This window comes from Gallinula chloropus, assembly GCF_964237585.1.
Source record: "Gallinula chloropus genome assembly, chromosome: 5".
Classification (NCBI taxonomy): domain Eukaryota; kingdom Metazoa; phylum Chordata; class Aves; order Gruiformes; family Rallidae; genus Gallinula; species Gallinula chloropus.
The window spans coordinates 50,857,429-50,871,544 of record NC_140090.1 but is presented as its reverse complement, the minus strand read 5'-3'; the positions used below and the strand labels follow the sequence as shown (position 1 = coordinate 50,871,544).

Sequence of the window (14,116 nt, the reverse complement as noted above, 5' to 3'; positions counted from 1 at the left end):
ATATGGGGGTTATATGTTCTAAATATTTAAAATTAATAGTTCAGTGCTTATGCATGTACTTGTTTCAATCTGTTAATGTCTAATGCTTTTCTTCTAGGCTTTGTAAACTTTTTGTCCTGTGCTACTTTGTATCTAACTGCATTTATGTGTTTTGTGCCTGTAAATGTCATCTCTTTTTTTTCTTTTTCATTCAGGGGAGTAAAAGATACAAAACTGATCTGATTGACCTTTACCAAATACTCAGAGCAACAGTTGATGCAGTCACTGCCTCAGTACTAGTGTCGATAGTGTAACACAGGGTAAATTGAATTTGAAAGAGTGACTCATAATCTTACCCTGATCTAGAAATCAGTTATTCTAAATTTAACAGCGCTCTTCTAGAATTCATCTGTAGTCACATGCCTGACATGCTACAATTAGAATATACTAAAAATAAGATTGAACTGCATTTGAGTAATACTTGAAGTATCGATGAAGGCATTTTATGCTTCTGTACAAAATGAGATTTTTATAGGCTTGTCATGTACATTTGATAATGAACAGAACTTACTTTCATTATGACAATTACATGTAACATGAAAGACACTGAACGCCTGACTCGAGTGCTAAATGCATTGTAAGGAGGCTGGAGATACAAAGCAAAAAGAGTAAAAGGATCTGTGAATGGTATCTGGGAAAGAATTTGTATCTGATGTGATCCATCTGTTTTTGAACTGATTAACGCAAAGCAGAGAAAGCCAGACACTGAGAGAGCCTAGATTAAGGGCAAAATTGATGCCAAGCGGTCTGGATATGTGGAGTTACAAGTGGTCTTTTTCATGTGAGGTGTTACCAGCCACGTAGATGGGCAAAAACAGGAGCTCAGATGCCTAGAAAAGGATCCATAGCATGTATCCTTTAAAAAGTCTGAGGCTGTTGGTTTCTTATTCTGATAGAGAGACAGAAATTAAAATAAACTGGTTTTTGGACAGGGAAAGGGAACTGTTTGTGTTTTGTTCTTGAAACGTTCCACTTGCATCCAGGAAGCTGAAGAGCATGGGGCTGGCTGGTTTTTAGAAAGAGACCTCTTAATTCCAAGTCATGTTTTTTGTCTCATTCTGTATGCGTTCGCAGAATCTCGTTCAGCATAATGGTTCCAGCTATGCAGTGTCTCATTACTGTTGGAAAAGGCTTTTTTTCTTGTAGCTCAGTATGTAACCTGCATTGCTACAGACTTAAACTGGTTTCCTGTATAAAGCTTTGTCTTTGACTTAATCTTGGCTTCCCTCCTGTAACTCCACATCTGTGAATGACTCATAACAAGCAGGGCCATCAGAAAAATATTGTGTACGTCTTTATCCAAATCTGTAGGGTTTTTGTTTCTAATTTTTTTACAGCCTTGCTACATTCTTCCCTCCCATGTAATGAATCACACGGTGTCTGTACGCATACCTGACGAGAAAAGCGGTTGCGCATTGAGAGCAAGTTGAACACTAAACAAACAGACAGAGTATCCCCAGCCATCGGTCTGCTGAGAGCACAGCTTTTGTATTTGGCAGCCGTTCTCCGTTAGCCCCTGGGGCACTTTGATATTATGATTTTTCTTTCCCCCTGTAAACAGCAAGTTCTTTTAAATGGATACTCTGGCTCAGGGGCAGAGTTGGATCTGTTGGGCACTGGCAGCAAGAGAGGTTCTGCCTCCTGAGGTACTCAAGGGCTTTCTTTTTTTTGTTTTTTGAGCCTTCACAGCATCCGGTGACTCAAGGCTGCAGGGCAGTTTTAGAAAAATGCCACACTTTGCATTTCGTACTTCTCTAATTCTTAGGTGAACATTTTGACTTGCTTCCAGGTGTGTGACAGCACAGGGGTGGCTCAGTCAGCTCTCCTGTCCCTTCTGGAGTGTTTATGGTGTCAAGGCTGTGGTGAAGAAAAATGCCAGAGCTTCAAAGATAGTATGCTTTCTTCCATTTTTTCCTCGCTCTGTTGTCCTCCTAAGACATTTAGTCTCCAAAGGCAGTGAGAGTTAGTGTGTGTCAGCTTGTATGCTTGTAACAGTAAGGGAGTCAACAGAGGTAGGCAAGATGAAAGCGTGTCTGGAATGGCTTAACCCTACCACATTGTTTGATCTCTTCCCTTGTGTCAGGGAGTAAGCATAGTAATGGAAAAATAATTTGCTGGCATAAATAGTTTTTCATTGCTGTGATGAGATGTATTTTATAACAGCAGTGAGCCGGGTGGGATATTGGTGAGATTTTCCTACATCTACCAGAGCAAACCATTCTCCAGCTGTCTCCTCCAAAACTACTTTTCTTCAGATCGAGGGTTGAAGGAATTGATGTTATCTGGGGTGTTTAATGTGGGAGAGCACCCGTCATGACTTCATGGCTGACTGTGGACTACTGCTGTTGGTTCTGTGCCTACAAAGGGTTTGAAGCAAATTAATACCATGGGAAAACTGTTTCTGGCCAGCCTGTTTGGACCTCATTTTGACCACAGGTCCCCAAATTTCCTGGAAAATGAAGATGCAGAAACGGCCTTCTTGAAGGAAGGGAGGCCGTTAATTATCTCATGGAATAAAATAAGAAAAGCTACACTCCCTAGTCTTTGCTCTCCACATCTCAGAGGTGACATGCTTCTTGGGTTGTGATTCCACTTCACATCTTTCTAGAAAGCAGCTTAGACTGAGGATGCAGATATCTTATTCCTCTCTGTTCAGATAACAAAAACGTTATGAACAATAGGATGAATCATTCTCTTCCCTTTTTACTACTATATACAATATATTTTCAAAAATGTTTTCCTTGAAACTGGGGGGAAATACTGGGATGAGCTACAGTGCATGAATGTGCTTTGTATAATGTTTTAACCATGCAAATCTCTGTTTGCCCACATCATTTATATTCTCTAACTTTGTATAGTGTATCTGGAACTTTAGCGGTGTTTAAGTCCTGGTGATTAAACAAGAAAAAATTACAACTCTACCTTTCTAAATTTAAATACTTAATGAGCCAACATTTTTCAGAAAAATGATGAGGTGTCTCTTATGACCAGCAGCCCACTGATTGGGATGCTCTGTCTTGAATTCTTTCTTCCTTTGAATTCTCATCTTCTTTTCTACTGGCTGACAGGTGCCTACACTTTTTGAACAGATATTCTCTTATAATTTTAAGAACTTGAACAGCACAACTAATATGCCTTTGAACTTGAAATGGAATCTTTGCACTAGCTGGAGACTCATGCTTTGAGGATAATCTTAAGTGAAGCTGTTCTTCGGGGCTGTTTATTTAATCTGTCAGTCACTGAAACTAAGAGTTCAGAAGGGGTGTTTTTGAAGAAAACCGTAAGATATATAGTGACTCTAAAAGGGGCTCTTTAGTTTATGGTTGAGCATCTAAGTATTCAAAGAGGCTTTGGTTTCAACCTAGATTTTGACAGTGAGAAATAGAAAGGTGACAACAGGTTCTAGAAATGCTAGCATTAAGCTAAAGAGGATGGTAAGAGTTTGGATGAAAGAAGAGGAAGTCAGAACCTTGATCTGGAAACATGAGTAGGCATATCCACTGTAGGAAATAGCCAAGGTCCTTGAATGCATCTGAAGGATAATGTAGGAGACTTCCAGGAGTATTATGCTAAAGGACACCATACGAAAACTGACTTAGACGGTGTTGGGCTAGACTGCCAGTAATCACTTAGGCTTTTCAGCCTCTTTGTGATCTATGATGGCAGCTCTATTATAGCAATCCTAATCAAGCTGTGAAAGGGAAAGTTTTGTTATTCATATTTCCATATGCAAGTACACAGCAAAATAGTAGAGATGATGGGGGAGGATGTTTGGGGCGTTGATAATGAGTGAATGTCACTCTGAGGCAGCTAATAGAGTCATTTTAATCAGGTAATACAGTGCTGACAGCAAGTCTGTTTTTCTGGCTTCATTCTTGAGAGTAGCTGTCAGGAAGTGAAGTATTTGCTTTATTATCTTCATTAGCATTCTAAATGTTGTGCCATGCTCTCAACTGTGCTCCACGTCACAAAAGGAAATGTTCTGAGGTTGTATGGATGAGCTGGACCCACGTGTACCTTTCATCCAAGAGATTTCTAGTGAGAAAAAAGGGGCTCCCAAAGCAACCCCAACTTCGCAGCCTGCTTCCAAGCTGTGACTTAGCTATAAAAATAAACAAACCGTCTCTCTCTATGCAGGGACTTGGCAGCTTTTTCTGTAGAGATTAATGTTTTGTGAAATTAGAAAAATCTGTTGTATATCTAAGATTTACAGTTGTTATGTATTAGGTTATTGGTTCTGGATGAACTCTTATACTTATGTAACTCTAAAAATATTGATGGGGGGGGAATGGACAGGGCAAGTAGCCTTCAGTGTAACGCAATCCTTTCCACCCACCTCCCACTCCACATCCCCATCCCCCATTATTAACCAAACCCACTGAGTCCTTAAAGCTAGAAGCAAATCTCTAGGACTATTTGTTCAAAATCAATGACTACTTGGTCTTTAGAGTGTGTATGGTTTGTTGGTGATTTTGCTTGCATTCTTAACCATGTATGCAGAGCTAGTGGAAGTAAACAGATTATTTGATGCTTTTCTTCTCTCTCTTCTTTTGTCTATCAATCATTTGTGATGAATAAACTTTGAATGCTGTTTGCGAGATGATTTCAGTTACTTCTCAACAATTTTAATTGAGCATACAGGGAAAAGGTTATTGAAAAACAAGTATTCTAATAAGCAACTGTGCCTGTATAGGCTTCCATGATTCTGTATCTGGAAGTAAATGCAGACTTCCAGGGAGAATGAAGGATACGAATGTCTTGCCTAACTCTGTGTACATGTGCATTCAAATGACAGGTGTCTTGATCCAAAAAACCTCACCCAGCTAGCAAGTAGAGGTCTTAGGTACTGGACTTCCAGGGGGCTCACAGATGCTGTATTTCAATGGCGGGGTAAAAATATCTTATGCTCAGTGTGGGTTGAGGTTTTTTTCCCCCCAGAATTAGTTCTGTCTGTCAGAAGTTATGGCACATCTGGCCTTGTTATGGATAGCTTAGTAGCTTGTGTATCAAGTTCCTTCTAACAGAAGGAGATACAGTGGAACCCACCCAAAAATGTCCAGATATTTAATAGTCTATTTATTGTCACTTACTGAGCATGCTGAAACTCTTCCAATTTTTCTTTGGCTGCTCTACTAGAGGAAGAATGTTTCCATATAAATATCTTAGGTCTGTGTCACAGATATCTGTCTGCATTGTTTTTTTGTTTGTTTGGATTTTACCTCCAGGCAGGAGTCCTTTTGTCACAGCATATCTATCCATCAGGTAATTTTTGTAATGTTACAGTTACTATAGAGTCATAGAATGCATTGGGTTGGAAGGGACATTTAATGGTCCTGTAGTCCAACTCCCTAAAGCTGACAGGTTAACTAGATCAACTAGAAGCGGTTGATCAGAGCCCCATCAAGCCTGACCTAGAATGTCTCTAGGGATGGGGATTTTCCAGTGCTGTCACTTCAGGGACAGAATGCAGCACTGCTCAATGCAGTGTTTTACAGAGCGTTCTGGTGTAGGTTCTGACTTGACTAATCTGTCCATGTGGTATATGACAGGTACCTTTTGCTAATGTTCTTATTCGAATGTGCTAATTAACTTGTATTTGTAATTTTGGGTCCTTTCGCCTGCTTCCTTCCTTTCTGATACCTCGATTGTGGCTTCTCTGGTCTGTTCACTTGTGGTGAACATCCACAAAAACTAACTGTTGCTGTATATGTGAATTCAAGGAAGTTTAAATGCCTGATTTTAATTCAAAAAACTTAATTGTATTTATGAAGCTACTTGAGACCCTAAAATACTTGAGATTGATAGGAACTACAGGTTACTTCATGAAACTTACTACAATAAAATGAGAAGAATACCCAATTGTTGTGCTATTGAAAAGCTAATTAAAAATAGCATTTGAGATTTTATTACTCAGATTTCTTGTTTGATTACACCATGTTACTTTTTTGCCAAAGCCTTTCATTTTAGCTGAGTTGTCTCTAACTGCTGAATTTCTAAGCTGAAAACTGGAAGTGACACTAGCATTGTAATTACAGGCAAAATGGAAAATTGTTTTGTTTGGATTTCAACAGATTCAATGGAAGGTCAGATTTTTTTCTCTAACAATGTGTGCTCTATCTTTTTGTTCATAAAGACATATTTTCAGTGATTTGTCTTAACTCTGTGGACCATGGGGATGGAATTCTTTATCTTGGCTTGAGATAAGCAAGCCTTCAGAGGATGTAAGGGCTAGTGTCTGACTTGATGCACAGGGAAATGCAATCTTTTTGTCAGGTGGGTTTTGGTTCAGTAAGAAAAGGGTTTGCTTTGGGGATGTTTGGGGTTTGTGGGGTTTTTTGGTATAACAACCAGTTCGGTTATTTCTGAGAAATAGCTGATGCTTTCAAGATGAAAATTATTTCATTTTAAAAAAAAACAAAACAAAAAAACAAATAAACCTCAAGCCAGCTACCTAGATAGCACATGTCTATGGCAGTTTCAGCAAAAATCAAACTAATGAGCATGAGGTCATGTTATGAACTCTTTCTTGTTCAGTGGATAGGAAAGGTAAAGGATAACCACTTGCTTATCTTGGGGTATATTATTCTATATTGTATCGAAATACCTTTTAGTTGATTTGACTTCCTCTACATTAAAATACTATCTGTAAGAGCATTTGAAACAAGGAATGATTTTGTTCCATTGTAGTTGAAACCCGAGGAGCACAACATGTTCTAATATACTCTTATAAATGTCACCTTTCAATGCAGATAGAGGAAGCGATTTTGATACTAAGCAATGTAAAGACATATTCACAAACATGTATTACACTGTGTTTTGCTAACAGTTTCAAGAGTCTAGGAGACACAAAACTGATATGCAAGATCAGCAGTTACATGGATTAGGTCCTGTTTAAAGGAATTACTGTATCTTGGGTTTGGTTCCCATAAAATACGGCTTGTATTGTAACAATTTTTTTTCATAATGAAAATAACATTTCAAGTAAAAGTTCAAATTCATTTTTCCACGTGAACTTAGAAGAAATTACAATTGGGCTTTCTTTATGAGTTGGTGATTAATAGACAAGTGGCATGCTTCATGGGTACCATAATAGTTAACACCTGTTTCAACCGTTTTATATTTGTGTTGGATGGAACCTCAGCAATCCAATATATCTTGAAAAGCAAAAACCTGATATAAAATATTTCACGGTATGGAAGAAATTATAATAAACAGCGTGCAGCTTAAAATATAAAATGCTTATTGTGCACATTTGCATGGCCTTTCGTCTGTATTTCTGAAACCAATGTTCACATTTTCTGTAAAAATAATCCTGCTTTTTGTGAAGGTCACTTAAGTGATTATTCAGTCCCATAAAATAAATACAGTTTTGAAGAAAACACTACTTCCTGAGTAGCAGAGGCTGACGGAAATTAATGCACTTGTCAGTTGGAAGTCAGCATGCTGTATGAATTACACTTTGGTGGTGTGTGGCTTCTCCTAGAGATCTGCTTTGGGGACAGGGACCATTGGCAAAAGGGTGATCTCCTAAAGTGGGTAACCAGGCATGGCTTTCCAGAGCTGGTCTGGAAATCCTGTCAAAGCTTTCCTGTTTCTCACTAAAGAAGCTGTTAAGCTGTTGTTGTCTGCATTTAATTGAGCTCAGTGAATACTTGGTTGGTACCATTGTCTTGGTTGTGCTTTTGCTATAAGGTTCAATTAGAAAGTTAGTTGCTCTTTTCCTACTCCAGTTGTATTTGTGGTGCCCGGTCCTGCTGGCAGAGGAGCCTGTAGTTCTGGAGAAGACTTTCAAAATTATATCTTGTCTGCTATTGCTTCTTGAAGCTGTGGCTGCCCAAAAGCTTTCACCTGGCACATGCCAGAGCTGCCAGGTGAGGAAGCCCTCAAAGTCTCCTTCCCTCCTCCCTTCTTAGCTAAGAAAGACTGGTTGGCTATTCCAGTAAATGCTACTTTTTCTACCAAGTATAAATCCAGATCAGGTCCCTGCCCTGGCCATGCAGAATGCTGTGGTATCAAACGAAGGACAGGAGCCCAAGTGGAACTGAGTGGCAAAGGCTTTTGCTTTGGGGGGCTGAAAGCATTCTTACAAAAAAATTTTATGCAACTTCTTGGACTTGTCATTTGAAAACTGTCTTATGACAGCTGTGGATAGTGGGGCTTTAGTGACCTGTATCTGTAGGAAGAAAGCTCCAAACTTTTTTAATCGTTATTTGAAGTGGAATTTAGCAAGCCATTAAATAACTGTACTGCACTCACTGACATAATATTTCCTAAACCGGGATTAGTAACGCTACCTTCAGTGTAGGTGTTAATCTTGCTTCTTACTGGTGTTTGTTACTGGTATGGCATTTTGAAATCATTAATCTGTTTGCTAAGACAGAAAATGCAGAGCCTTGTCTGCTAAAATCTGAAAGTGTATTTAATGTTGAGTGATTAGATGGGCTATGCTGCGTTTTCCATGTGGCATGGGTATGGCACTGCCAGCACTCTGCCTCCCTTACGGTTGTTTGAGAACTTGGAAAATGACTGCTTTTTGAATGCAGTTTGGTTTCATGTTAAAATATTAATATTAGTAAGATTACCAAAATAATCTGGCAGGGCACATATGTCAGTTGTACATGTTGATAGCTGCTCAATATGATAGCTCGAAGATGAGGTTTACTTTGGGAGTCCTGGTTAATACTCTCAAAACTTGCTTAGAAAGAAGCTGAGCTTAGGATGTGATGACCTGGCATACTTTTTTCCTAAACATAAATTAACACTTGCTTTTATCTCAGTTTATCTGATTTGAGGTAAACCTCAATGACTGACTAAACTGGCAGCTCATTGTAGCAAAAACTGTAAATGGTTTCCACTTTTAGTGGCTTGTGTGTAAACATCATAACTCTGGAATGCTTCTCTTGCTCATTTCCGTGCAAAAGATGCTGGCTTTGTCTTGTTTGAACAGAATCTAGTCTTGTAATTATGAAAGAAATTGATATTTTCTGATTGTTTGGGTACTCTTACAGTTTTTGGAAGTGCTAGAACTGTCTTTGCCTGTTTTGGAGAGAAGTCACAGAATCACGAGGTTGGAAGAGACCTGTGAAGATCATCAGGTTCAACCATTCCCATCCTATGCTAAACCATATCCCTAAGTACCTCATCTACCCTTTTTTTTTTTTTGAACACATCCAGGGATGGTGACTCAATCACTCCCTGGACAGCCTGTTCCAGGCCCTGACAACTCTTTCAGTAATTTTTTTTTTTTTTCTAATATCCTATCTAAACCTGCCCCGGCACAGCTTCATGCCATTTCCCCTTGTTCTATCTTCTATCACCTGGCTGAAGAGACCATTGCCCACCACTCTACAGCCTCCCTTCAGGTAGTTGTAGGTGGTGATAAGGTCTCCCCTCAGCCTCCTCTTCTCCAGGCTAAACATCCTCAGCTCCCTCAGCTGCTCCCCATATGATTTGCCCTCCAGCCCCTTCACCAGCCTGGTTGCCCTTCTCTGCACTTGCTCAAGGACCTCAATCTCCTTTTTATGGTGGGAGCCCAGAACTGCACACAGTACTCAAGGTGTGGCCTCACCAATGCCGAGTACAGGGGCACAATTACCTCCCTAGACCTACTGGCCACACTGTTTTTGATACAAGCCAGGATGCCATTTGCCTTCTTGGCCACCTGGGCACACTGTTGGCTCATATTCATCTTGCAGTCAACAAACACCCCTAGGTCTTTCTCTTCCTGACAGCTCTCCAGCCAGTCTCCCCAAGCCTGTAGCGCTGCATGGGGTTGTTATGTCCCATGTGCAGCACTCTACACTTGGCCATGTTAAACTTCATCCCGTTGGTATCAGCCTATCGGTCCAGTCTGTTCAGATCCCTCTGAAGAGCCTCCCTACCCTCAGGCAGATCAACACTACCTCCTAGTTTAGTGTCATCTGCAAACTTACTGAGGGAGCATTCAATCCCTTCAAGGTCATTGATAAAGATGTTGAATAAGACTTGACCCAGGACTGAGCCCTGGGGGACACCACTCGTGACTGGCCTCCAGCTGGATTTTGTTCCATTCACCACCACCCTTTGGGCCTGGCCATCCAGCCAGTTTTTAACCCAGCTCAGGGTCCACCTGTCAAGGCCAGTGGCAGCCAGTTTCTCAGTCAGAATGCTGTGAGAAACCATGTCAAAGGCTGTACTGAAGTCCAGGTAGACTACATCCACAACATTCCCTTATCCATTAAGCAGGTCACCTTGTCATAGAAGGTGATCAGGTTAGTTTGACAGGATCTACCTTTTGTAAACCCATGTTGACTGGGCCTGATCCCCTGGCCATCACGCATGTGCTGCATGATAGCTCCCAAGATGACCCTCTCCATGATCTTCCCCAGGACTGAGGTCAGACTGACAGGCCTGTAGTTCCCTGGATCCTCCTTCTGGCCATTCTTATATATGGCGGTGACATCTGCCAGCCTCCAGTCGAGTGGAACTTCCCCATTCTGCCAGGATTGCTGGTACATGATGGAAAGGGATTTGGCAAGCACAGCTGTCAGTTCTCTCAGCACCTTCGGGTGAATCCCATCTGGCCTCATTGACTTGTGGGTATCTAACTGGCCAAGTAGGTCGCTAATCATTTCCTCCTTAGCCATGGGAATTTTGCTATTCCTCCCCTCCCTGTCAGCCAGTTCCTGAGGATGAGTACTCAGGGAATACCCATCTTTACTATTACAGACTGAGGTAAAGAAGGAATTAAGCACCTCAGCCTTGTCCTTATCCCTTGTCACTAATGTTCCCTCAGCAGACAATAAGGGCTGGAGATTCTCCTTGACCCTCCTCTTACTGTTAATGTACCTATAGAAGGACTTTTATTATCTTTTACAGAACTGGCCAGTCTGAGTTCCAGTTCAGCTTTAGCCCTTCTGACTTTCTCCCTACATGATCTCACTAAATTCCTATAGTCGGCCAAGACAGACTTCAGGATAATTTCATGTGAACAGTAAATGTTTTGCACACATGTTGGAAACTTTCTTAAGTATAGGTAGCTAATTTGGAGGTAAATGCATTAAAATATGTGAAATTGTGGGTAGCATCCCAAAATTCATAAACTACCACTGAAACTTAATTTTTCTTAGCTGTTCTTCTCATAAGAGTAAGAAAACTTTAGGAAGCCCATTACAATAAGACTAAGGCACTGTTACTGGTGCAAAGGGTTAAATCAAGGAGGGAGGGCAAAAGAAGGAAGTAGCTGAAGAACAGGTAACCTAATGCTATATACCACTTCATGTGTTTAGTCACCAAATTTATAGGCCTTTTCTTCTTTGATACTGAAAGATACCACACTAAACATTAGTCAGTACTTCAAACTGTAATTCTGAGCATCTTTGCTTTTTTAAATTCAGTGCGTAATGGAGATGGTAATGACTAGATCACCTGGATACATAAAAACATGAACAATGACTGGAAGCACACCTCTTAATGGATTAAGTAGCACTGCATCATGGACACAAAGCAATAAAATGCTTATGATGCAATAAGCTTTCAATCATGTGAAAAACTGCTTTAAGCTAGAAGAGATGTTCATCTTCAGTGCCTTTTTCCAAAAACCACCATACTGCTTTTCCACTCAACCATCTCTCCTGCTTTGTTGTAGTTAGAGATCATGCCACCTGACAAGTGAGTTGCCATAAAACATCTTATGTGCTGAAAAGCCATAATGAAAGAACGTTTCTTTATAGTGTGGTATAACAGCTAAAACAACTCATCATTAACCAAAGATGTTTCTGAAGTGCCGTTTGCTCCAACTTCACCATACTCTCTGCTTTTTTTTTTCCTTTTCTGTGAACCCTGCTTAGGATGTTCTCGCTCCACCTTCTTCCTTACTTCATCTGTACTTGTTGGAGACCATCTGTTGTGCTGTATAGTTGATGGGGCCAAGCTGTAAATCAGGACACCAGAATGATTCTGCTTAAAAATAAACCTACAATAAAAAGCTTGGAATTTGCTTTGTCAGCTTTCTGTTTAAATGCCCTGCAGAGCATCACTGCTATTATCTAAACCATCTCTTGTTTGTAGTCAATGTGCTTGTAGCTGGAATAAAATCTGTGTGTTCTTAAAACTAAAGATAGTCTTAAAACTGCAACTTCAGCCTCACATCTGTCATATTCTCATCTCCAGTTTATCTCCCGTACCCTCTGATTAAATGCACATTGGTTCCGTGTTTCACTTGAAATAGTGTGGTGGTGCTGATTTCCCAGAAGGCCTTCATAGCTTTTCCTGAGTTAATGGAAAATTTGTAAAACAGCATGCATCTAGGAAGTGTCTGCTGTCACAAGGAAGTTGTTTGGGTGTTATTGTTGCGCTTTTTTCCTGCTAGTATCTCCTGGTTATAAATCTCAGAAGTAGAAGTCTTCCCCAGTTGTTTTCTCTTCTGGAAAACCTTGTTCTAATGACACTTTTACCAGTTTATTCTTCCTGAAGGCCCTTGAGACTGAGGGGAAAACAAAACCCTCCTCAGACTCTGGATTGCGCTCTGGAGTTGCTCTGCAGGAAGGTGACTGCTTGACAGTTTTCATTCACTGGCATTGCTCTGACTGCACTTGAGTTAAGTAATGTGAACTTCTGAACTGTATTCGATAGGACTGTAGACCATGTGCTTTCTTCATGGTATTTGAGCGTTGTTATTGATATTTTGAGAAGCCTATTTCAAATGTAGTGGCGTTGGTTCCTCTGGAGTACAACCTTGTGCCTCTAGCCTGTATGTGCTTGATTGCATTTGTCTGAAGTCCCTGACACAGAGCCTTGAAGCTGGGCTGTCTGGGTGAGCTACAGGTTTGCTTTGGACATGAGAAATACAGCGAAGTCACGACGTCAATGACTTTCTTCAGCAACCCAGTACAATTCAGAGATTTTTTTTTTTTCCTTTGCATTCAGAGTTCTGTTTGGAGGTATCCCTTTCTCCAGGGAGAAGGGAATTGGCCACTTCATAATTAGCTTGACCTGCTGTGTTTTGAATCAGTTGCTAAGTTTTGGGTTGTAACCACGGGTAAGCTGCATCATAAGCTATATGTGATTGTATCATTCTAAGCATAATCGCTTACATTAACTAAATATAGAGGTATGGTTTTAGGTACAAATGGGAGATAACCCAGGCCCGAAGCCAGGTCTTTCTCTTGAAATCCCTGAATGATATGATCATTTCTCGCAAGCTTCCAAGCTGTGTTCTACAGTGATGTTTGGTTCTGCCGCTGTGCTGGTGTTTGCACTGGTTTTGAAAAGTGCTCTGAAGGCTCTATACATTATGTACAGCCTACATGTATCTAGTTATTATTCACTCTTCCTTTTGTCAGCATTTCCTGTTATGTAAATACAAAGGTCCCAGTGTGACCAGCACGGCACCGGAGTGCTGTCAGCACTTTGGTGTGTCTCTAGTGATGCCCAGTTCCCTTCTTCAGCCTCTCAAGCTGAGGTCCTGGAACTCAGAATCACAGAATTACAAGGCTGGAGAAGGCCTTTAAGATCATAGAGTCCAACAATTCCTGTCCTATGCTAAACCATATCCCTAAATACCTCATCTTCCCTTTTTTAAAAACATCCAGCAACGGTGACTCAACCCCCTCCCTGGGCAGCCTGTTCCATGTTCTAACAACTCTTTCAGTGAAGAACTGTTTCCTAACATCTAAACTGAATTTAAAACTCCTCCCAGTGCTTCAGCTCTTGTGCGGGGTCAGCTGGCACTGCAGATGTGTTGGAGGTGAGGAGGAGGGTGACATTCTCTATTTTTCCTCCGAATAGGATTGGTGTAAAGAATGGTTTCTTATGGTATTTCTCTTCATAGAGTCAAGATGTTCACCATTTCTGTGCAAAGCAGGTCAAGATCCTTTAGTTTTTCCCTGCTTAACTGCTGCTTTGCCCGCAGTTGCCAAGCCCCACCTGTAGCCACATTCAGTGCTGCTCTCGACTTTGAGTCACCTTTTGTGAACATTGTTCTCAAATGTGCTCGTGCCTCTGTTTAGTAGGAGGGCAGTGTTTCTAGCCCGAGTATCTCGCCTTGCCTTTTGTTTTTCAGCTGCTTTGAACGTGGCAGCTCATAAACATCAGCTGG

General features: G+C 40.8%; 1 protein-coding gene across 1 annotated transcript in view; it reads left to right on the top strand.

Annotated features, from left to right (window-relative positions):
* Positions 1-14,116, top strand: part of BICC1 (BicC family RNA binding protein 1) — a gene marked incomplete at both ends in the record, with an annotated part of 108,123 nt that overhangs the window by 23,805 nt on the left and 70,202 nt on the right. The gene's annotated exons all lie outside the window — the stretch shown is intronic.